We start from the raw sequence: 24,923 nt of genomic DNA on the forward strand, positions 1-24,923 counted from the left end.
TTTATGAAATCAGGTGGTTGGCTCTGGTTTTCCTGACCCGTTGCCTATGAGAAAAGAAAAAACATCGTATAACCACAGGTGTATGTGGGTGGGTGTGCATAGGCATGTATGTAAATTCCAGCTGAGCTAAATTCCATCAAGGAAAAGTCAGGGATGCTATGAGACCACTCGGGGGTGGGGGGAGGCTTCCCTGGGACCTGAAGATTGAGAAGTGTTGAATAGGTAAAGGAAAAGAGGAAGAGCTTCTTCCCAGGTAAAGGGGACAGCCTGAGGAAAGGTCCTGAGGTAGAAGGAAGCACGGCTTTTTGGCAGAACTAAAACAAGGGCAGTGGTTCCAGAGCTCAGAGGCAGGAGTCAGCAGCAGTTAGACACAAGCGGCCTGTCTTGAAGGGTTGTGGTTTTTGTACTAAGAGTGATGAGAACATGGCTCAATTCTCCTTTTGCCAAGATGGCTCCGGCTACCAAGGAAGAACAGATTGAGCCGGTTGGCAGATTGCTGGGGACATCAGGATGATGGTGGCTGGACCAGGAAGGTTCCACTTCCTGTGGAGTAGAGAGAAGGGGATAAACCCAGAGGGTGTGTAAGTGGCAAAACCAAGTCAAGGATAGCATGGACAGAGGGGTAGGAGGAAAACAAGAGAGCGGGCTGTCCCAGAAGCCCCAGCTGCTCCCTCCTTGGGGAGGAGAGGCCCAGGTCCCTGTGCAGCCCTTCCCTCGGGGGTCTCTCATGGCCCTGCCGGTACGTGCTGGGTGCTCTCTTGTGCTTTGCTGCAATCCTCAGCTTTGTCTGTATTTATGGATGAGGAAATGGAGCTCAGAGAGGTTTGTGACTTACCTGTTGTCCCACAGCTCGTCGGTGATAGAGCTGGGACTTCAACCCGTGGCCTCCTGACTCCAGGCCCAGTCTCTGCACTCCACCACAGCTGACTCTGGACCTAGACTTTGGAGGCCCCTGTGCTCCTGGGCTACTCCATCTGGGAGAGGCCTTTCCTTTGTTCAAGTCTCTCTAGCGTGGCCCTGCCCTTGCTAAGTGGTATCTTCCAGCCTCGCTTCTCCTGAAACAAGGGCTTTGTTCTGCCCTCTGTTTGCACTCCCGGCTGTGCACAGCTCTTCACAGTGTATTGAGCCTTTTCCCAGGCCCTGTGTCTGCTAAGTCGTATGATATACCGTAGGCCCCTGAGGCGAGGCCTCAGCATATACGCATTCTGCAACTGAGAACACGGAGGCCCGGCAGTCCCTGTAGCTTTGCTACCACTCGAATTCCCTTCTTGGGAGGCAAACCCCTGTCGGCACCGACAGCCATGACTAACCACTCTCACAGCTCACCCCCACCTCCTCGAGAAATGTGGCCCTCAGGACTCGGGTTCCCAGCCATGCCCCTGCTTGGCCCTTCCTCTGGGAAGGCAGGCCACCAGTGTGAGGGCGAAGGCTTCAAGCTGTGGTAGAATGCAGGGTCGGCCAGGGGCAGGGGCAGGACCATGGGAGGGACGGAAGCCATGGGGAGCTGAGCAGTGACCCCGAGTTCCAGGGGCGGCTCCGACACTGGCCCCCGTCTTCACCGTGTTGCCCACCTCCCAGAGCTGTGGCCTTGTCTGTCAGGATGCCTATGAGGATTAAGCGAGGGCCCCGCCGACACCTGGCACCCCTGTGCCAAATAAATATTACTTTCCAGTCCTCCTTCTCTGCTCCTGTCTGCCTTTTTCCCCCTGACATGGCTCCCTACCTCTCCAAGGCTTTTTTCTGCCCCAGCAAGGTTGTTTCTCACTGCTCCATTTCCCTGAGGTTCCGGGGGCTACGTGTGACCTGTTGTAATCCCACCTCTGGGTGCAGCGCTGAGGGTCTCTGGGGCCTCAGGTGTGGGTGCGGTGGCCACACTGGCCACAGCCAGGCACGCCCAGGCCTCTTCCAGCCGGGCTGCCGCAGTTCTAGAACATGCTCTGTCCATAGAGCTCCGACAGCCAGCCCACGCTACCTCTGGCCCTCCTCCCTGACTCTGTCCAACCTCCCATTGTGTCTGACCTGCTCTCGCGGTTTTCACCCTCCTAGTCCCTCCCTCCCCTTTCTTTCTGAGGGTCTCTGCCTCCCTTCCCTGGTGCCCCTCAGACTTTCTCCCTATGTGATGTGTGTATGTCTGTGCATGTCTGTGTATGTATGTGTCTGTGGTAGTGAGCGTGTGTGTGTGTGTGTGTGTGTCGGGGATATGTGTCTGCGTGCCTGTGTGGGGTGGTGAGCGTGTCTGTGTGTGTGTGCCTACGTGTGGTGGTGAACGCGGGGGGGGGGTCTGTGGGGGCACATGCCTGTGTGCGCGCGTGTGTGAGAGTCAGGGGGGCTGGGTGCCTGTCTGTGTGCGCCTCCCCTCTCCCCCCTCCCGCCCCCCTCCCACCCCCCTCCCGCCCCATCTCCGTGTCTGTCTCTCTTGTCAGGAGGCCAAGCTGGGGCCGGCCTAGGGCCGGTGGGGATGAGATCATGCCGCGAGGAGCGCTGCTTTGTCAGGAGGGATGGCGGTGCGCTGGGCTGGGCTGGGCTGGGCTGTGCGCGCCGGCGTTGCCGGGCTCGGGAGCAGGAGCTGGGGCCCGGGGGCAGCGCCGCACGGCGGGTGCGTGTGCGTGTGTGCGCGCGCGCGCGCGTGTGTGTGTGTGTGTGTGTGTGTGTGTGTGTGTGTGGGAGAGACAGAGACGGAGCGTGAGCGCAGAGCAGACACTGCAGCAAACCGCCAAGTCAGGCGTCTCCACGTGGGCCCCTCAGATACCCAGCCCCCAGCTCTTTGTTCTGGTGCAGCCTTTAGCCTGTGCGCTCGCACGCCGGAGCACGCGCACGCGGGCACGACGGCCCGAGGCCTCCTCGGGGGGGAAGGTCCTGGGGCGGGGGGGGGGGGGGCTCCCCGCCCCTCCTCTGCCTCCGTGCGGAAGGTCACCTGCCTCGTGCCTCCCCTCGGCCCCCCGAGAGGCCGCAGCGGCCCCCCTGCCCCCACCCGCCGCCGCGTGCCAGCCCTCAGCAACTTGGCAGGCGGCGCGGAAATGTCAGCCTCCTCGGGCGGCACCGAGCGGGCCCACGCCTGCTGGCTGTGTCGGCACCGAGCAGCAGGCGGTCGCCATGTCTCAAGGTCCCCGAGAGCCCTCTGCGTGCCTCGGCCGCTGTCCCCGGCCTCAATGACTCTGTGTCCCCTCAGCTGACCCCAGAACCCAAGGGAAGGGGGCGGGGGGGAAGCCAGGGCCCAGAGAATGGAGGGGGACCTGCCCCTGCCTGCGGCGCCCTCTGCCTGGCCTCACGCCCCTCCTGTCGCCCCGCAGAGGGTGGGTGATGGCTCTGGGCTCTTGTCTGGGAGATGAGAGGCTCTAAGCTGCTGGCAGAGGGGAAACCCACAGAGAACAGCAGGTATGGGCGTCCTGGGAGAGGTGACCAAAAGGCTTTGGAGAAGAGACCCGAGAACTCAGGAGAGGGCCAGAAGAGGCCGCCCCTGACAACTCCCAGGAAGAGGCCAGCCTTCCTCAGGGACAGCAGAGGGCGGTTGCCAATCACCCGCCTGTGGGCTGGACGTGGCCCGCAGACTTCTGAGCTCCGATGTTTGGTGGTTTTTAAAAATGCTTATTAGTTGCCAACATTTGCTCTTGGGGAGATTGTACCATCAAGTCAAATGCCTGTCTTCCTTTGAATGGGAACCTTGGGCCCACAACCCACGACAGTCGGGGTGGTGGCTGACCCCCCAGATGGGTTCTGTGTTTCCCCCATTGTCTTATGCCCAAAGCATTTCCCAAATTTGGAAACCCACCGGACCCTGTGGACATGTGTGTTTCTGACCTCTGTTCTAAGCACACCCTCACACCCCAACACAGCAGCCTGAGCCCGGGTCCTGGCGTGGAGACCCAAGCAGAGGGGGTGTCGACAAACACCCACTTGGTCCCACTTCTCTGATGCGCTGACAGCCCCCAGAGGAGACATTCGTGGGAAGGGGACTGAGACATGCCCCGGGCCCCCAGCCAGCCTGAAAGGTGAAGAATCAGGAAGGTTGGCAGTCTGTGGTCCATGCGGGAGGGGCTCGGTCCTTCTCTGGAGCTCTCAATCCCTAGAGACCTTCTGTAGCGACTTGTATAGCAGCCCTGGGACTCAGACACAGACCCCGACCGGGGGGCCCCAGCCGTGGCACGCCGTACCCCATCACAGGGTTGGGATGGGACAGGCATCAGAGGCCAGCCAGGTCATTTCACCACTTGTATCCAGGACTCTTAAGCAGGAGATGGAGGCTCGTAAACTATTTCCCTCTGTCTTTGAAAACAATCCTTCTTGCTCCCACCTGGCTGAATGGGGGCTCTCAGACCTTCTGGGGGTGGGGACATTCCTGGTCTCTCTTAGAGGCTCTGCTTCTGTCTCTACCTTCACACCTCCCCCAAGACCTGTCTCCACCCCCCTCTGCCTCTGCCCACCCCAGAGCACGCAGCCACCTTCCCATCACCGTCACCAGGGAGGACAAATGGCCTCATTCAGGGACACCCTGCCAGATCTGTCTCTCTAAGACAAAGCTGTGCGCAGCTCTGCGTGAAAAATGGCTTGCGGCCGCCCAGTGAGCAGGCGGGATTGGTGGGTGCAAATTGCAGGGGATTTGTTAACGCTTGCCGGCTTCCCCAGAAACAGCAGGGCAGGCGGGCCCTTGCCCTTGAAATGCCAGGCTGCCTGGCTGGGCGCCTTGTCAAGGCTGGGGACAGACTTCCTCCTGGACACCAGCCCCACCCCCACATCTGAGCTCAGCAGAGCTGGGGTGTGGGGGAGGGATTTGGCTTCCTTCCTCCTGCACTCCAGGGCAGGTCCCGCTCAGGAAAGGGCTCTGGATTTCATCACCAGGCCCCTGGGAACCGACTCATGGTCAGCCCTGTTTAATGGATGAAACCTGTTCACAAGGCTCGCTCACCTCCTGCTGATTCACTGCCGTAGGAGAGGCCACTGGGGCCCTTATCAGCGTGTCCACTTTATAGAGGAGGAAACGAAGGCTCTGACAGGGGAGAAACAGACCCAGGCCGTATGACTTGTGGTGCTGGAAGCAGGGATCGGACCTCCAGATGGTCAGATCTGGAGCACAGGGAGCTGTCCCCCTTCCGAGTGACCCTGAGGGAGCAGGTGGGGTAGGTCGTCCTGGGCCAGTGGCCCCTGGCTCTCCTCCCCTCCCCCAGCTCCCTGAGGGCTGGGGCCTGGGATCGGGTGGCCTCACTCTGCTCTTGGAGAAAGAGAACAGTGGGGAGGAGTCCACGTGACAGAGTTTGTGGACACAGCGTTCCCAGGCTAAGGAATGGGGGGGGAGGGGTAGCACGATGGTCCCTGGGGTGTCCCGAGTGAACAGTGAGGAGCGGGGCAGTGCCATGGAAGAATGGGAGAGGACAGATTTGGAAACAGCTCCAATGCCCCGGAAAAGAGATCTGGGTATTTCGATGGCCACTCCACGGTCATTAAAAACCAGGTCTCCCAAGAATTACTATGTGGAAATGCTTGTGGATAGAACATTAATTTTTAGAAGGGTAACACAAAATGGTAAGTTCAGTGTGACCTCAGCCAGGTGCACGGGAAACAGAAAACAGAAAAGAAGATACCAAAATGTCAACTTACAAATAATGGATCTGTCTGGAGGGGTGGGGAGGGGCGGGTGACACTTGATTTCCCACGTTTTCTGCGGGGAGCACAGATTTCTGTTTGGAAGCAGAAGCAGCGACGGGCATTGTTGGTTCCTTTGGCGTTTGGCTGGCGTTGGCAGGGGTGGAGCGAGATGAGAGTGCCCTTGTCTCCAGGCTGGCTCAGCAGTTTTCCCAGCGCAGCCCTCTCTGGTTCCCCAGGAGCCCCGGGGGGCAGGCCTCTGCTTGTCTGTCGGGAGGCTATTCTTCCTGTCTCCCTCTCTTCTGCGGGATTAGCTCATTGCTGGCTCCCCGACCGAGCCTGGGTGTGCAAGGACACAGCTGCCTGAGGCCCAGCTGGTGCTGATCTGCTTAACAGGCCTGTCCAGCATGAGAGGGGGGCAGAAGGCTGAGGGCATCGACTCATGCAGGGCGGGGAGGCGGAGGGGGCGGAGTGGGGGGTTGGGGGCCAGGACCCTGACAGGCAGCGTACGGAGCCCTCTCAGGAGGGGGCTGCTTCTACCTGGACCCTCACGGCCCCAGTCCAGAGCCCCAGCTGGGACGGCACACCCTCAGGCCACATGACTGGGGCAGGGGTCTGGGAGGGGAAGGGAGGGATGGATGAGGCTCCTCCAAGGGGAAGGCAAGGCTGCCTGAGGTTCCTCAACCAAATGATGTGTGTCTGAGTTTGGGTTCTCCCTGATGCAAACTGCAAATCGAACATTCTGGCTCAAAAGGTTTACTGAAGAGAATCCCAGAAAACACCGGTGGAGAAGCAGGGAAAGAGAGGGAGGGGAAGGAGTTCAGTGACAAGGTGTCGTGAAGCACGGTTCCTGCTGTGACCACCTGCCAGGGAGCTCTGGGAGACAGGAGAATGCGCCCCTCAGCCCGAGAGGCAAGGACGAGGAAGTATTTACTCTGCCTCCGGCAGCCATTATTGGTGGAGGGCTGCGTGGGGTCAGGGTCAGGGGACACCCCCCAGCCCTCACCGTGGCGATGACGCCCGGCAGAGTCGGGGCACACAGTAAACAGAGGGTGCGTGACGAGGCACCCACAAGGCCGCAGCAGGGCACTTTCCCCCTTTCCGTCATTTGCATCCCGTCCGCCGCATCCCTGCCATATTCCAGTCTTGTTCCTAAGACAGTCGCATCCTTCATATGGTTGCTCACTTATTTTGACGTCAAGTTAAAAGGAGATGGCAAGAGGAAACTTTACATCTCCTATGCCGCCCTAACTGGCAGACTGGCCTTCCTCCTAGCCACATTCAGAAACTAACTGTCAAAATCAGGACGATAGAGCCCCTGCCCCTTGTCTGGGTGGAGCCACAGGTGTCCTGTCCATAGCTCCAGCCTGGGCCAGCTCTCTGCCAGTTAAAAAGACAGGTGGGGGTTTAGGAAATTGGGAGTCCCTTCCTTGAAATAGCAACACCCTAAAAGTGGGAAGAGATCTGACGTGGTAGGTGGTTTTCTCATTGGGTCCCGTGACCACCTAAGGCATCGCAGAGGCCACATGTCCTAATCCACACCTGAGGGTGCTCCTGTCGAAGAGGATAGTCCTGCTGCCCGAGGCCACAGGGGGCCTGGGCACGCCCCCCCCCCAACCTCTGGGCCCCTCCCAAGTCCGTTTCTTCCATAGTCCAAAGAGTTCTCATCTTTTCTCTACCTTCGTGACTACAGGATGAATGATGGAGTCGTGGGCATGAGAACACCTCTCGAAAGAAAAAATAGTAAACTGGAATCTTCAGGGCAGGGAATGATTATCATCTTGTCCAGTCCCACTCTGTGCCAAGCACGGGGGCTACACACATATATAAATGCACCACACAAAGTCTCTGCTCTCGAGATTTGAAATCAATGAATGCTCCCATTCTGTGGGTGAGAAATGACAGTAATCCTACACACAAACACAGCCCTTTACACAGCCTCCCTTGTCCAGCCCCGTGAGATCCTCAGGGCGGGCTTATCCCCATTTAAAGAGGAGGGGACTGCAGCTCTGAGGAAGTGGGCGGGGGGGGGGGGGAGGTGGCCTCAGCAGGAGAAGTGGGACCAGTGCTCTGGCCAGCGCATCCCTACTTCTCTGCGTGTGCCCCCCGAGGGGTGGGCACAGCCTCTTGGGAGATGCAGGAACACAGTTACCGCCCTCCAGGCACCAAGGCTGTCACCCCACAGCCACATGCCGCCCCAGCCCAAAGGCACGTTCGGGACAGGGATCCTGCCAAAACAACCCCCGCTGCCCCAGGGTGCCCCGAGGATGCCATGGCTGCCCGAGAAGTTAATAAAGCCATCGGCAGCAATTAATTCTGCAGAGGAAAGAGCCAGGTAAGAGGATTAAGGAAGCCAGAGCTTTAGTTTTAAGATGGAGCTTAGCATTCCCACTAACAGAGGAGGGATTTCAAGGGATCCGCGGGCGTGAGAGTGAAATGGAGCGGGAGCTTGGCAGAAAGCAGGCGAGGTGGTGATGGTGGTAGTGGGACTTCTGAAGCAAGCTTTGCCAGCCACAGCCTTATAAATACCTTCTGTTAGACAGACAGACAGGTGGGAATTAACAATGGTGCCGGTGCCGGGACTGTCTGCCTTGCCTTTTTAGATTTACAGGGCAGGGCATCTGGATTGGCCAAAAAAATCTGATTTACAGCCCCTTTCAGTCACGATGATGGCCAGCACATGGTCAGCATCTTCCTGGTACCGGAGCACTCGCTGTGTGTAGCAGCCGCGAACCCACTCACCCCACATGATGATCCCAGACCCACGTCTACCCATTTTACAGATGAGGAAACCGGGGCTGGGGGAGATTGCGTAATTTGATCAAGGCCCTTTGGCTCAAAAGAGCCAGAATTGTGGCTCAAACAAGAATATCTGATCCTGAAGCCACAGGCTGCCCCGTACTCTCTATGAACAGGTTGAAATGAAATCATGTTAATGACTCACAAGAACGTGTCAAGATCACCTGAATTGCTTGCAGGGAGAGGTATTAAGTATATGATCTGTCCTTGTCGGTAGGTTGAGCTTGCAGGGAGAGGTATTAAGTATATGATCTGTCCTTGTCGGTAGGTTGAGCACCCTCCTATCTTTGAGCTTATTCAACACTCCGAGTCCCACGGATGGTGAGTGGCAGAGAACCCAGCACATAGCCAGCATTCGGTACCTGTCAGCTGTTTTAATCGAAATGTCCCGGTCAGCCCCGATTTCAAATATTGTTCCCAAAAACCATTCCCAGGGAGGAGTAGTGACTAAAAGCATGGACTCCAGAGCAACCTGCCTGGATGTGAGTCCCACCCAGCCTTCCCATTCACCAGCTCTGTGACCTGGGAAGAAGTCACTTGGCTGCTCCATGCCATGGTTGCCTCAGTTGATGATAATAATGCCTCCGTCGTAGGCATTAAGTGGGCGACCATCCGTACAGTGCTCAGAACAGGACCTGGTATACCGCGTGTTAGCAATTTTATTCCAACATGGTGGCATTCAGATGGTCTTAGGAGGCCTCTTCTACCTGGAGGTAAACGCAAAAGCCTGTGCCTGACGCTGTGTCTGGAGAATACAGAACCTGGGTGTGGAGAGAGGGCCGAGGTAAATGCAAACCATACCCACCTCTGAAGGGGTAAGAGGTGAGTAGGGTGACAGTTCCTTCCTGAGGCTCCAGGAGAGGTTCACGTGGGGTCAAGAGCATGTCTTCCTTCCCCCCAGGGAGAGGAGGCTGAGCCCCAGAGGGGAAGGCAGGCTGCCTGCAGGAGTGGAGCGTAGAGGGCTGGCTGAGGGAGGCCAGGCACTACCAGCAGAGCTTGGTCTGTACCTTGGGCTGGGGAAGTTTGAGAGCCTCTTTTTTCCCAGCAGCCCCTCCCAAAATTCTCTCAAGAGAGAAAGCAACCTTCAGAGTACTGTTTGTTGAGTGTCTGCTTCGTGCCAGCCACTGTGCTGGGTATGTTATGAAGATCCGCACTGATCCTCACAAGGACCCAACCCATTTTGTAGACTGGAAACCTGAGGCACAAAGAGATGTATCCACTTGCCCAAAGTCACCTAAATCTTTTCTAACAAAGCGAGAGACATTAGATAGATGGCTCTAAGTGGATGGATGTTTGGTTCGTTGAGACTGAAGAGACGAAGGAAAGAAGCAAGAGAAAGGGAGGAAGGGTGGACCAGGGCCCTGCCGCAACTCCAAGTACTTGCCCCTCTACCCTTCCCTGGTCTAGCCTTTTCTCTCGGGATCGGGTTCTTTGTGAGTGACCCCTTGGCTGGTCCCCAGGGCCTATCTGGCAAGCAAACTCAGGGAGGAAGTTCTTGGCCAACAGACCCTGCCCTCCTGCCCGTCATCAGCTGGCCAGGTAAGCGTGCACAGCAGAGCTAGGGCTCAGGAGAGGCCAGACCTTAAAAATTGTGAGTCTTGGCCTTGTAAGCCCCTAGGTCTCCTTGCCTCCACATTTTCAGCCACCCTCAAGTCAGGGCCAGCTAGCTGCTGGGATAGGACAGGTCTCAGGACATGCAGAACCGAGATCTGGACACCAGAGTAGGGGCGGCATGGGGCAGGGGTTTAAGCTTAGGCATCAGGATCAGGCTGACCGAGGCTCAGCCCAGTTCCATCACTCCAATGCCACATGTGACCCCCCCTGCCCTGGCCACATCTCCTGAAGTGTTCAGCACAAACTACTTAACACAAGCCGGCATCTCAGAAGGGCTCTGTACATAATCATTCAGATTAAGTCTCGCATTGCAGCACAGGCTCCGAACCCTGCTTGCTATGTGACTTTACGCAAATCGCTTCACTTCTCCAAGCCTGGGGTCCAGCAGATCTAGAATCCGGGTCTCTTGGCTGGAGCGGCAGCAGTTCTGTTTCCATGGCAACCCAGCTGCCTCTCGGGGGACCATCTGGATCACATCACCCTGGCAAGGTGCTGCCCAGGCAACCAGGTGTTTGTGTCTTGCAGTGGGAGACTCTGCAAGGTGGTAATTCCCACCTCACTGGGGACAAGGTAGTGGCCGAGCGCAGTGGCTGGAAGGAAGCATGGGCACCTTGGCCAGACCTGCCGCCCTCGCTCTTCCTGCATCCAGAGAGGAACGCACCTCAGAGCTTGGAAACTCTGGCCAATGACTTTCCTTGAAGAGCTGTTAACAGTTGCTTCTTTATATTCCTGGGTACATTTTCTGGCTTGTTGAGGCTGGCCAGGTGGGAAACACTGCCTGGGGCTGGACTCCTGTAGGGAATTCCAAAGGACCCAGTCTCACCTGTTTGGGATGAAGACTACTATTGTCTTCTGACAGGAAACAGAAGTTATTGGGAGGGAGGAGTGAAATTAGGAGTCCGCCTTTCAAACAGGCACATAATTATGACAACAGAAACTCAGTGCAAAGGATAAAACGAAATTCACCCCTTCAACAAAGGGCAGGGGCCCCTATTATATGCAGACTGTGTGATTAGCACTTGAGTAACCCTGGAAATTGTACCCTCGAGGAGTTTACAGACCCTCCATGCTCAGGAAAAAGACAAGGTCAATAGACCCGCCTCAGCAGAGGGTGAAGCTGAGATGGGGTGATGTGGAACCCACTGGGGCCAGCCACTTCCGGCAGGCAGGCAGGCAGGCAGCTCCCAACCCAGATGGGATCGGACGGTTCAGAGATAGACTGTGCTCTGCCATCGCTTCACGTAGGTGAGCACCTTGACTCTTAAAACAGCCTATGAGGAGGTATTCTGTCCTCTTTTCCAGTTGGGGAACCTGAGGCCCAGACTGTGAAATTCATGCCCAGGGTCACACAGACGGGCAGTGGCTGGGAAGAGATCACAACTGGGGCTCCCTGCCTCCTCGGAGCACCCTTTGGGGAGGCTCCGTTTCCCGGATGCCTGCGGCCTCCCTCTAAGCTGAGCAAAACAGTCCTCTGCCTCTGTCCTTTCTCCCCCTCTTCCCCTCTCTCCCTCTCCCTTTGTCTCCCCCACCTCCCTTCCTCTTCCCTCCCTCCCTCCTTTCTCCCACTCTCCCTGTCTTTCTCCCCTCTCCTTTCCTCCCTGTCCCTCCCTCTCCCTCTCTCCTTCATTTCCTTTGTCTCCCCTTTCCCCTTGGGACCGCAGCTCCAAGCGCCACTGGGCCGGAGGGCTGCAGCTCAGCCCTGCCCAGGAGTCACCAGCAACGTTTGCTTGTAGGCCCCAGGCTCACCATCCACAGGTGCACCCCCCAGCTCCTGCCCCAGCCCAGCCCCATGCTGCGCCCCCAGACACGTCCGCTGCTGTGTAGGGTTGCCCCCCCTCCTACGTACCCTCCGCCAAGGAAGTGACATAATTGCCTGTATTCCCATTTCCTCCAGGCTCCCCACTCTCAGATGTGTGCCCCAGATGTTTAGACTCACTTCCTCCCAATTAAGCGTCTGCTGGGAGGCCGGGAGGCAAGGAGGCAAGGGGCTGCGTGTATGCATGCGAAAGGGCTTGGAAGGGAGAAAATGGAACCCGTCCCCCCACCCCGGGGACAGATGGGAACTGGCCTGCTGTTGGGGGTCCATGGGGAAGCCGAGCGGCTGGGAAGTGCGGCCAGATGCCCCTGCGGTTGGCCGCCAGCCCAGCCGCTGTGGAAGCACCAGCCCCTTGGCCCCTTGTCAGTCTCCAGGGGAAGATCCTCTCATGCCCAGCCCCTGGGGACAGGCCTCCCTTGTCTGGTTCTTCTCCTCCCTCATAAGAAAAAGAAAGAGGAGGAGAAAGGTACTGGCCCCTGTAAAGCTCAGGGAGTGGGCAGGTGACCCCACAGATCGGGTCTGTTTCCCCTGAGGCACTTGTGCCCTTTGTTTGGCCAAGGCTGGGCTTCAGGGTCTGGTCCTAGGCCTCCTCCTTGTGCGGAAAAGGCTGCCTCGGCTCCATATCACACTCACATGTCCACACAGCCAGGAGTCGTACAAAAAGCATTGGCATCCAGATGCACGATACAGAGTGGGTCTGGGGACCAGAGAACCCAGCGCCCCCAGTGGGGCAGCTGCTGCATGGGGGGGGCCGCCTGAGGCCGTGTGAGACACAAGCCCAGAACCGCAGCCTTCTCCAGTCCTGTGAGAAATCTCCTGAGGTTGTTAACATGGAGCCACCCCTTATTGAAGATGCAGTGCTGGCCAGTCTGTCTGTGACTGACGGCTGGCTCTCGGGTGGCCAGTGGAGACATGGGACTTAAGTCGTTGGGGACCAGGACTGGGACAGATGGACCCACGACTCGTGGGAGGGGAAAGGGTCAGTCTGCAGAGTTTGTGGGACTGGATCACCTTCCCTGAGTACAGAAAGAGGGCTTAGGCCATGTCAGCAGGGAAGGGTGCTTCTGAGGAGCTCCTGAGTGGGGCTGGGGGTGAGAAGACGGGCCACCGTGAGGCATAGAAATCACCCATGTGGTTAAGTATCCAACATGGAGGTAGGCCACCCTGGGCTTACGTCCTACTCTCCTTGCTTTCAAGCTGGGTCACTTTAGGTAACTGGCATGACCTCTCTGAGCCTCAGCTGTGGCGTCAGGACACGGAGCTAACCATATACCTCCCTGCTAGAGTCGTTTGTGTTGAGGTGTTGAGGATTAGAGGGGACGATGCGGGGGAAGCTTTGCCTGCGTGTAGTGAAAACCCTGTATCCGTTTGCCATCTCCCAGTAACAGACGAAACAGGTGGGTGGATAGGATAGCACCCTTCCCACCCAAAACTCAGCCATGAGAGGAGGAAAGCTGGGTCAGGGAGGAGGACACTGTAAGTTGGACAGGAAAGGAGAAGCAGGCAGACAGTGCCCTTTTGGAGAACACGAGGTATGCAATAATAAGGAATAGGTGTAAATAGTTAAGTATCTGTGTTTCGTTACTATTACTCCCACAACAGCTCCGATCACTGCTAATACTACCATTATCGATAATCCCATGCCAAACCTCTAATGCTATCATTTTCTTCACTTGTACTGAGTCTTTACATGTTCCAGACACGGAACAAAACACTGCACACGCATTCTCTCGCCTCCACAAAAATATCGGGAGGAAACGGAGACTCAGAGTTGCTAATGACTTGCTCAGGGCCATGTAGCCAGCAAGTGATGGGGCTAGAATTTGGACTCAGGCAGTCCCACTCCAGACCTGCACCCTTGGGTTCCGGGGCAGATGCCTTCCAGAAGGAGGAGGAAGGATGCTTGACAAGTGCAGGGTCCCGGATGAATGGAGGCCTGGTGCGTCTCTGGAGCAGGGCTGCCTTGCAAATGAGCCCAGTGGGAGATGCCTTTGTGGAAAAGTCTAATAACCTGTCTCTTGCCTTGTTTCACGAAACCTGAAATCCAACTGCTTTCCTTTGGATCTGAGCACTTGTCCTCTGTAGATTAGCCTTGTTCATTCCCTCTGTCATTTGAGGACCACGGTGAGGGGCGTTGAGGCCAGGTCCCACACTCGAGCAGGCCTGGCTTCCAGTTCTGGCTCTGTTTGCAAGCTGGGTGGCCCTAGGCCTGTCCCTTCACTACAAGGCCTCACCAAGTGTCCTGTCCTTCCTACCCGGAGGGTAGGAATCAGTGAAGCTCCCCTGTGACTCAGGGACACCTGGCACAGCCCCAGGTGCAATACTTTTTACAGGTGAGACCCGCCCCCCCCCCCCGCCACCCCCCACCATTCCAAAGACCCAGGCCAGTGATGGCAGGAAACCGACACACTATGTCTGGAAAAGACCTGGAATTTAGAGATTTTTCAGCCATTCATTCAGCAAATATTTATTGAGCACCGCAGCATCCCAGGCCCTGTGCTGGATGCCTGGACACCGTGCGAGTGAGGCGGATGTGGTCCCTGCCCTCTGGGAACTCAAGGCTTGGTAGAGAGGACAGACTTGGAATAAACACCCCCCAGTGATGATGTCACTGTGATCAGTTCTACAGAGAACAGCTTAGAGGCTTTCTTGAGGAAATGACCCTAGCGATAAGGACTTCGAAGATCTTCCCAGAGAGGAGCGCAGAGAAGGGCGTTTCAGACAGAGGGAACAGCATTTGTGAAGGCCCCGGGTTCCAAAGGAATGTGGGTTCACATCCCCTCTCTACTTTTTCGGATTTGGTGTTCCCTGCACAAGATGCTTCTGAGCCTCAGTTTCTCACCTGTCGAATGGGAACAATGCCACCTGCCTCCCAGGGTTCCGAGCAACAGAGAGATTAAGGAAAATGAAGGTGCTGGTGTCTAACACGGCTTCCCTGAATGCCTAAGGAATCCGGAGGCTGCCACTTGGCTCCTGGTTTCCAACTACCCCCCGACACCCGAGGCCTCTGTCAGTACTGGTTGTTCCTCAGCGCAATTAGGTAATTAGGCCAAATTCAATTACACACCACACTCCCAGGTCTGTCTGGGGCCCGAGGGAGGCGTGGGCTCCCCTTGCTGAGGGGGAGCAGTGGAAACACTGGCTTGGTTCCCAGGACTGTACCTTCCTGCCATGTATCCCAGAATACTGCCTACATCCCAAATGGGGAAACTGAGTCAGGGGAGAGGCAGTGCTGTTTGGCCTCAAACCGTAGCACCCCCAAGGCTGAGATCCCTGCGCTGACTTCTCTTCCCGCCTTGAGCACCCCAACTCAGGCTGCTGGCCCGTGGCTTTCCCCGCCTTTCAGATTCATCAGGGATCCAGGCTCCTCGTCCCCCTGGACCGGCTCCCAGATTGGAGGGAGGGTAGGGTTCAGCTTCTCTGTCACTCCCGGATTTGTGGCAGTTTTCCCCACCCAGCTACAGGCTGGCACCCAGTCATTGCGCAACACTTTGTTTGGCATGTGGGTTTTTGCAGTGAGCCTACCTACCTCCAGTAAAGCTGGGCAAGCCAGGGTTTATAAATGCCTGCAAGAGACTTGCTGTAGGCATCTCGACAAGAGCAGCCCAGGTTGAGGGTAACAAAAGGGCCTTCCCAGAGACCGTGCATGAGACTTCCAGGGCTTTGAATATCAGTCTAGGAAGCTCTAACTTGAACCTGATCCTGGCAACGCTGGAGAGCCAGGGAAGGTTTTAGGTAAGGTAGCGACGTGGTCAGATTTGCCTTTTATTATACCTTAGCAGGTAGAGGAGGAACCAAGGGGCCAGAGGCAGAGAAAGCAATGTGGATGCTATTCTGGGTGTCCAGAAAAGAGACTGCTGGGGTGGCATGGTGCCATGTGTAGAGAGAAAGGGACAGATGGTGACTCTCTGGCAATGCCTTTTGCCCACGGCCAGCCCCTGGCCACCCACAGCCGGGCCTCGGAAGCTCCACTGGTGACGTGAAGTTGTGTTACCCTTGATTCTGGAGTTATTGGTTCTCAAGACTGTGCACAGCAGCTTTTGGGGTGAAAAGTCTTAACTTTAGATTGATTCATTTAATTCTAAAAAGAAAGTGGTTTATGGGGTTCTTTTCCCAGTCCCAAAAAGAATACACACCCTTTATAAATACTTAAGGCACACGGGAAATTATAACAAAAGTATAGCCGAAATCCCGCCAACATAGGGTAACACCTTGGTGAATAGCTGTCATTCAACAGATACTTGTTGAACACCTACTATGTGCCAGGTACAGAGCCACCAGGGATACAGCAGTGACCAAAATAGACAAAATCCCTGCCCTCGTGGAGCTCAAAGTCTACCAAAAAGGATACGTTTACAGGTATCCTTTTTGGGCACATACATTTATAAGAATGGACTTAGTGGGCTCACCACCTTGGGACTGGCTTGCCGCGAGAGGATTATGTGTGCCGTAGCCATCTTGTCCTTTATAGGTGGTCCGTGGGGGTCAGCTCAATTGTGACAGTTCTTTTAGGGGCCTTCCGTTCAGATTTAGGGAGACCGGTGCCCCTAATCTGCACTAGATGTCCACACTCGATGGGGAAACGGTCGTGACCTGCTCTTGGTCACACAGCAATGCCCCAGCCTCTTTCCCAGGCAGCATCTTTCGGTTGGGGACTTGGCCTCCGGTGGAGGGGTGTGCTGTTCTCACCTGCCAAGCTCAGCTCTACAGATCCCGATTTCGACATCAGGCCTCCCACTCATTGCCCTGCCTTGGCGGCCACTTTGGATTTTCCTCAGACAGACATTCCTATGTGGCCTGTCTGCTCACGTCCAACTGCTCCCCCACCCCGGCCGCCAGAGCAGGGGGACACCTGGGACCACACTGGGGAGCGAAGAAAGCCGCCAGATTCCCTGGGCTGCTGCGGGCTGGCAGCAAGGGGCTAGAAGGGGGTAGGCGCCGCTGAGAGGGTCCTCTCACTCAGGACTGTCAGGAGGAGGGAAGGAGCCCACCAGGAGATGAAGGGTTCCCCGGTGAACTCTAATGGGCCTGGAAGGTTCATAGGGCTGCTCTGTTGCTGCCCCAAACACACTGAGGTGCTTGGGCATGCTTCTCTCCTCTTACCTATGAGAGCACCCCAAGGCAGAAAAGGCCACAGAAGTCATAGCCTACCAGTCTGAGCTCCCCTCTGCATTTCCGCATCCTTAGCTCACACACCTCAGGTGACAGGGTGGTCACCAACCCCCCCGGGCAGCCCCGACTGTCCATCGTTTGAGCCCAAATTGAATGCCTCCACCCACCTTCCTGATGTGTGTGACCCACTGTGGATGAGAAAAGGAGCCGAGAGGTCCAGAGTCTGGCCTCCAGCCTCTCTGTGGGGAGAGGGAGGACAGAGTGGGGCGGACCCTCCATATCCGAATCCCGTCGGCTCATAAAAAGAGGCAGCTGATGGACAAGAGCCCTTTAGAACAGCAGGCCCTCGTATCCGTGTAGCACTCCACGTTTGGAGAACAAGTTCTTAACGCTACACTTGGTGGGAACACAGCATTGGGAGACACGGCTTGGGGCTCTGGAACAAGCCAGAAGTCGTAGGCTGGTCCTGGCTCTCCCACCGACTTGCTGTGTGATTGGAGGAAGGCCAGGCCCCTCTCTGAGCTTCGGTTTCCTCATTTGAAGTGAGGCTAGGGGGCTCTTCACTCCAATGCAGCATGAGTTCATGATCCCCAGTGGTCAAGAAGAGACTCTGTAGGGAAAAGGGTCGGTGGTAACAGGCCATGCAGGCTGGAGTGGCGGGGGGGGGGGGGGGGGGGGGGTGGAGATGGGGGGAAAAATGTGGGGGGGGCCGCCGGCATTGGGCCCCCCCGGCCCCCCCCCCCGCCCCCCAGCCTTGGGCCAGAATGTGTGCGTTGCCTTAACTCTTTCTCTGTCTGAGCCTCATTTCTGCTCAGAGAAAAACGGAGGGCATCCTCCCGGGGCCTGCTCGAGCCTTTGTCTGGGGTGTGTCGGAAGTAGAATTCAGCTGCCCCGGGCCCAGACAGGGAGGTATGCTGCACAGGCAGACAGACAGACAGCTCCAGCAGGAAGGGAAATTGCCTTTGCAACTGCAGGGAGCTTATGTCAGTCCAACCCGGGGGCCTTCCGGAAGCCCCCTGTCAAAGCTGTGTCCTGGGAGAGGCAATAAAACCCCAGGACTGCTGAGGCACGGACATTCGAGCTGCCTTGGCCGTCCCTTGCCTTCAAAGGCGACTCCAGAAATCAATGGAAGGAGATTCATTAGAGGCCTGGGTGGCGAGCTCCCCACCACCTCCGGCAGCCCCTTTGTTTAGCTGGCCTGAGCTTCCTGTCTGAACAGGCTGCCTCCGCTGGCCCGTGCTCTCTCAGACAGTGGGTCGGGGCCCCCATCTCTGGGCCAGGCAGGCCGGGGGAACGGGGCACCACAGACCCTCCTGTTCACTCATTCATTCCTTGACTCACTAATTCGTTCAGGCATTGGGTCCTTGTTTCATTCATACAGCAGAGATCCCGCATCTGCCTGGCATCCTTTAGAGCCTGTCAACGCAACAGGTACAAAACAGACAAAAGTCACTGTTGACATGGAGCTCGCCTTCTAGTCAGGAGACCGCGTTCACAAGAGAAATAAGCAGTCATAAATGCTGAGGAGAGAGCTAAGTCAGGAAAGAGTGGGAGGAAGTGTGGGGTGAGGCTGCCGTTTGGGGCGGCGTGGCTGAGGAAGGCTCCCCGAGAAGGGGTCACCGGAGTGCAGGAGGCCTGTGGGAGGTGGGAGGGACGAGAACCCGGCTACCTGGAGAAGACCACGGCTGGCGCACCTCTGAGGGTGCATCTGGGCCACTTGCAGCAGAGTAAACCAAAGGCAGACTAAAAGGAAATGAGGTCAGCGAGGTGATGGGGACCGGGGCACGCGGGGGCTTGTGGGTAATAATAATGGCTTTGGGACATAATGCCGACTGAGCCAGAGCCACTGCAGGCAGGGATTTGAGGAGAGGAGGGATGCACTGTGACTCCAGCTTTAACAGCATCTCACCAGGGGTATTGTTTCGCTAGGAATGCCATCACTGGCGTACCGCCACCAATTAGGTGGCTTGAGCTACAGAACTGCACTGTCGCATGAGTACTGGGGGCCAGAAGCCTGGGATGTGAGACCAGGGTGTCGTGTCGGCAGGGCCACGCTCCTCGGAAGACACTAGGGAAGGATCTGTTCCAGGCCTCTCTCTCCCAGCTCGTGGCACCATGACGCCATTGTCACTAGGCCTACTTCCCCCGTGCATGTCTGTCTCCGTGCCCAGATTTCTGCTTTTTAAGCGGACGCCAGTCATATGGGAGTACGGCCCACCCCAGTGACCTCATCTTAACTTGATCATCTGCAAAGGCCTGTTTCCAAATAAGGCCATATACACAGGTACTGGAGAACAGGACTTCACACTCTTTGTGGGGGACACAGTTTAACCCACACCATCCCAGCACAGCCTCTCCGCCTCTCCAGAATGATCACCCTTATCTCCTTTGGGCCCCTGAGGACCTGGAGTTAGGTGGTTTCACTTCCGTTGTACAAAGGAGGAGGTACAGGCCGAGGAAGCCTAGGCGACTTGTCCAGGGCCACCAGCTTGTCAGCCCTTTTTTCCTGAGCCTCCGCCTCCAAATCCAGGCACATCCCCTCCCTTCAACAGCTCCTCAGCTAGCAGGGACATGGCCAGTTCCCTCCCAGCTGCCTGCCCTGCCTGCCAGCCTCTCTGTCCCAGTGGCATCTGCAGGCCAGCCTCAGGCAGGGGGGAGTGCACCTTCCCAGCTGAACAGTTAAAGGGCAGACAGCTCTTGAAGACTGAAGCCACCAGAGTACCCATTTTGTGCCTGGCTCCTGGGTTCCCACCCACCTCCTCCCTCCTTCAGCCTGACAGGGGGCTTTCCTGGGTCCCCAATAACCTTGTAATCATAGGGCTTCTCAGAGGTGCTGAGTGGAGGTGTGGGGCAGGGGGGTAGCTTTGTTTTCTGAATGAAATGATGATAAGATTTGGGCAGAAGCCAAATGCAGACTTCTGGGAATGCAGTCTGAGTATGGGATGAGGGCCCTGCTGGGGGAGAAATCCAGGAAGGGGCGTGGGGTGCTGTGATAGGACGTTCTGAGCCAGGGAGCCCTCGTTCCCCACCATGTCCCCAGTCCCCCTCAGGTGGAGCCAGGGCAACGAAAGTGTCAGGTGGATGCTTTCAATCGCACAGAAGGTAAATCGGAAAAAGAAACACAAAATATTTCGGTGTATGTAATGTGGTGTGCTGGAAAAAATGTAAAACAAGGGTCGGGGGACACAGCTATCATCACTTCAGCTCGCTGCGTGACCTCGGTGGTCCCTCTCCTCTGGACCTTTGAGTCCCATCTTAGCAATATAGTATGATGGTCCGGTGCAGACCTTACAATCAGATTGCCAAGTAGTTTAAATCCTTCTGGCAAGTTGTCCAAACCTCTCTGTGCCTCGATGTTATTCCCTGTAGACTGGGAATGATAATCACAGCTCGCCAGAGAGGGTAAGGATCACATGTTGATACTTGGAAAGTGTCTGGAAGCGTGCCTGGCAAAGAGCAGCCCCTCAGTCACTGTGAGTCCTGTATGATTAGGAAACAGGAGAGGCCTGGATCCAGCCTGGGGGTCCCAGCTCTGTTTCCCAAGTAGGAGTGCACCCTCCTGCTGCCCCCATGCGTGGGTAGGGTTCTGAGGCCTGACAGAGACACCTCCATTGGCTGGGTACTCCTGGACCTCATCACTGCCTTTCCTCTTCAAGAGCGTACACATAGAATTGAGGGGATTGCCCAGGGCGAAGGGAGAAGGGAAAAGGGATGGAGGGAACAGCATTATCAAAAGCCATAGGAGTTCCTGTCCTGGCCCCCTCAGAGATGGGCAGGAGAAGCCCCAGGAGAAGGTCTCCGGAGACAAAGCCCCTGAGTTGACCCCTGCCCCCACTGCAGTAGCTTGAGCCTTCCTGGACCCGCCACGCTGGCAGTGAGACAGATACTCCCACGACCAGTGACCCCTCCCCCTGCCCCGCACCCAGTGCATTCCTTTATTGAATGTACTCTGGACCCTGCACTTCCTTCGTGGGTCCTGGGAGGGACCCAGTTGTATGAAAATGGATAAGCCAGGAAGCTCCCAGGACCAATGCTCATGCCTGTCACACTCATGTGGAGATCGGCCCAGGGCCTCCCTGTCTCTTTCATTCTCCTTCCGAGTGCTCCAGCCTGCCTGGGTGACATTTGTGAGTCATTGGGATCCTTGCTGAGACCTGCTGAATCAGCAAGCCCTGCTTGAGGAAGACCCAGCTCTTCAGAACTGAAGGCCCAGAAGAGCCACCCCTTGGGTTCATTGTTATGCCTCTCCTCAGCCCCAGTCAGAGCAAGCTTGGCTTTTGTCTGTCCCCAGGTCTCCCAAACAAAGCCTGGCACGGTGGCGACCCAGCCCTGAGCCTGGAAGCCCTGGGCGGAGCCACTTTCGACCCCTGGGTGATCTACATCCTAGGTGGCTTTGCTCTTTTCCCCTCACTGGCCTGGGCTGGGATGGGATCCAGGAGGCCCAGCCCACTGCAGGTTAGCAGGGGAGCCCTGGACGAGGCTTGTCCTGCACCCCCAGGCTCAACTGTGGTCCCCTCCCCCCATGGACCCGCAGAAGTGGGTTCCGCATGAGAGGTTCCCCCGGCTGGGTGAAGAATCCTCCCGCCCGCGCCCTCTGGAACGAGCCGCTGCTGCCTTCCTGGCTGCAGCAATGTGATTTATTGGCGGCTCTTCCTCGCCGGGGCCCATGGCAGGAGGAGTTCAAACACCCGCAAGAAAAGCCACCCGCTATTGATCCCCACATCAGGCTTCCCGAGCCCTCGCAGGCATTCATCAAGGAGCCCGAGCGCCGGGGCCACAGCTCTCCCTTTCTTCCTCCTTTCTTCTGCCTCCCAAGTCATTCCCCCCCCCCGGGCTGTGCCCCCCTCGCCGAGGTCACTCGGAGAGCTGGCCGAGAGACTGCCCTGCCAGCAGAGGTGGAGGGTGGCTTTGTCTGCAGCCCTTTCCTGCAGATCCTTATCGAGGCTTGCGCCCGGAGGGCGGAGCAGGCCACTTCGGGCTCCGTCCAGGCTTTCGAGCAAATCTTTGGAAGTTGGAGAAATGGAGCTGGAACCAGAAGTGAGGAGAAGCCCTTCTGGGGCAGGAACTGGTTCGAGTACCCGTATTTCTGTAGACTTGGGGCTTGTAGTATTCATAAGAGCTCGCTAACCTAGTGGGCCCTGGGGGGCTTGAATAGGGCCGCGCAAGCCTTGAAATTAGCATGTGAAAACCCTAGCTGCGGCCGGGAGGACTTGTGGGCCAGCTGGTGAATGGATGCTTAAAAACAATTTGTTTTTCTAATTACGTAAATCTGCTGGTGAACAGTATTTACTTTTTTTTTTTTTTTTTTTTTTTTTTTTTTGTCTTACCTGGGGAAAGTAAAAAATGGTTGGTCCCAGGCATGTGGAATTTAAATAGGCATGTTAATACTTTTCTCCCACTCCAACCTTGCAGGACTGGGAGGCTGGGGAGGTGGGTCGGTGGGGTGTCTTGATGGTTTTCCAGGCAGTGATGCCAGGTCTGTGTCCCTCTGGTGTAAACTTCAGGGCAGTCCAGATTATGGCTCAACCTACAGGAAGTGGTTTTTCTGAACTCGGCGCCTGGGGGCTGGCTCCATGATACCAACTCACACAAGGCATTTCAAGAATGAACCTGGAAGTTCCAAACATTTAGGTCTTTGGTAGCTCAGAAGGCACTAAAAATCAGACTAGTACTGTGAACTATCATTGCACAGAATTTCTGGAAGGGGAGGATCCAGGAGAAGTGTATTCTGGTTATCTGAAGTCTTGGCTATTTGAATTCTGGATAATCTGACATCATGTTAAAACCAGATTAATGTTAGAACCCTGGTTTGGGGGGTTATTCATCTCAGTGTTTTCTTCTGAAAAGTAGGTCAAGTTGTCAGGCCCCATCTGTTTCTGGGTGTCAGTGGCTGGGCACTGGGCTTTGGAGAACATTTTCTAGGGGATCTGCAGTGGGGACTGGGCCAGCCAAAGTGAGAAAGATAGGAAAGTCTTTATAGGGCCACAGGGCTCTTCCCTCTTGGGATCCCAAACCCCTATGGGGCTGCTTACGTGGGCAGGGCCCCAATGAATGTCTCACTGAATGATTGTCCCCCAAAGAAACCATTCTAACCCAGAATAAGGAAGACTCCTTAGAGGAGGTGAGATTGAGCAGAGCCTGGAATCTGTGCTGAGTGGAGGAGACCCTCTTTCCCTTCCTACTCCTGGGGTTGGCCCTGCAGGAAGGGGATGCCAATTAATCTCTTTTGCAGGAAGCCAGTTCTTGTCCAAAAGGCAGCAAGTTATGAAGTATGAATTAATCCATTTAACCAGCTCCTCGGAGGGAAAGCCCATGACAACTGCATTTCCAAATGCCATCCCCGAAAGTGATATTTCAAGTGGCAGTGGGTGGGATTAGAGCCTGCTAACGATTTATGTCAAACAAGGAGCAAGAACATAATTTCTAGATAAGTGATTTGTCTCAGCCACTTCCAGGGCGAGCAGGAGGACAGACAGTAAGGTTTAGGGGCCAGCCAGAGGCTCAGCCTGAAAAAGGAGGGGCGTATCTGAGAATGAAGTCTCCAGAAGCAACAAAGGCTAGTGGACCTGGTCAGTTCCCACTCACGTCTCAGAGAGCAGTGAACAGCAGACAACATAGAGGAGATTTTCAAGACAGTTCTGGCTACCTTCCTTTAGGATGAATGGTGGGACCCCACTTACCTTCCTTGTCGTTTGAGTTAGCTAGATCACCAAGAAATATACACTGGCTGGTGGGAAGGGCTGGGGGAGGGGGCTATAACACGTTTCTCCCAAGGGGGTGATAGTAATGCGAAGAGGGAGGGGCGTAGAGCCCTTTGGGCAAGAGAGGGGGTGGGCTTCCAGCGGTGTCTCAGGGGCGGAGGGGTGGAGAGGGAGCAGGCTCAGCTCAGCGCCAGGAGCCCTTGCGAAAGACAGGCTGGAAGGAAGAGGCCTCGGCCACCACAGGATGCAGTGTCAGGAAGGCAGTAGCTCCCGGGGCGGGGCAGGGCCCAGCCGCGCACCGCAGCCGCCCCCGGCTTCCCTACAGCCGCTGGCCCAGGGCACAGGAACTCCCCTAAGTCGGGGAGGTCGAGCGTTATGTGAGCCAGCTCACCCTGCCCCCGGCTCCGCGCTCGGGGAATCCCGAAGGTAGCAGGGGCCTCTGTGCCAGGTTGGATGCCAGGTCGCCTGCTTTCTCCGCCCCCTAACCGGTTCCGAAAATCCTTCAAACCGAGGTCGCAATCCGGTTGACCCAGTCCCGCCCCGCCCCTCCCCTTCCCCCACTCCCACCCCCACCCCGGCCAAGACCGCCTCCAGGCCGGCCCCCCCCCCCCCCCCCCCCCCCCCCCCCCCGGGACCCTCATTAGCATGACCACTCGGGAGGATTCGCAGGGGGGCCGTGGGGGGCGGGAGACACCCCCAAGTCAACCACCGCCAGCGCCTTCTCGGCGGCCCCCTCGGGCGACAGCGCTCCGGGAAACCCACTCTCACAAGTGTTGCTTCCAATTAATTGCCCAGGCGGCAGGGGGTGGGGGGAGGGGACCCTGGTCGCCGCCCCCGCCCGGAGGCTGGAGCGCCGCTCGTCGGGTCGTGCGTTCGCTCGGCGGCGGCGTGCACCAGCACCACCCCTGCGTGCAAGTTTGAAATGTGAGCTGCCTCCGATTCATACTCGCTCGCGCTCCCTCGCAGCAAAGTGGCTGGGCCGACGGTCTGCGCGCGCGAGTGAGTGCGGGCGGCGGGCTGGGGGGCGGGGGTGCGGACGGCGAGGCTCTTGGGGCGGGGAGGGCGCGCGCGAGCCGGGGCTCCCTGGAGACGCCGAGGCAGGTCTGCTAGCCTTTCATCTTCCTCGCGCGCTCCTCCTCCTCCCTCCCCTCCCCCCGCCGCGGCGCGCCCGGCCTCCCCGGAGCCCCCAGCCCCACGCGGGCGCACGCAGGGTGGGTGGTCGCGCCGGCGGGGTCCCGGCGCGCAGCGCAGGGCGCGGGCCGTGGGAAGTTTCGCTGGCGCGCCCCGGGCGAAACGCCACCAGA

General features: G+C 57.0%; 1 protein-coding gene and 1 long non-coding RNA gene across 6 annotated transcripts in view; one reads left to right on the plus strand and one right to left on the minus strand.

Moving 5' to 3' along the window:
• ZMIZ1 (zinc finger MIZ-type containing 1) overlaps positions 1-24,923 on the plus strand; it is a 234,249-nt gene that overhangs the window by 139,132 nt on the left and 70,194 nt on the right. The gene's annotated exons all lie outside the window — the stretch shown is intronic.
• LOC121036851 (uncharacterized) lies at positions 1,334-13,174 on the minus strand. The gene is made up of 3 exons (XR_005793510.1): positions 13,164-13,174; positions 8,161-8,163; positions 1,334-2,080 (listed from the first exon to the last, which is right to left on the minus strand). It is a non-coding gene; the product is annotated as an uncharacterized LOC121036851 (long non-coding RNA).

This window comes from Herpailurus yagouaroundi, unplaced genomic scaffold, assembly GCF_014898765.1.
Source record: "Herpailurus yagouaroundi ecotype Mexico unplaced genomic scaffold, PumYag 163, whole genome shotgun sequence".
NCBI classification, from domain to species: Eukaryota; Metazoa; Chordata; class Mammalia; order Carnivora; family Felidae; genus Herpailurus; species Herpailurus yagouaroundi.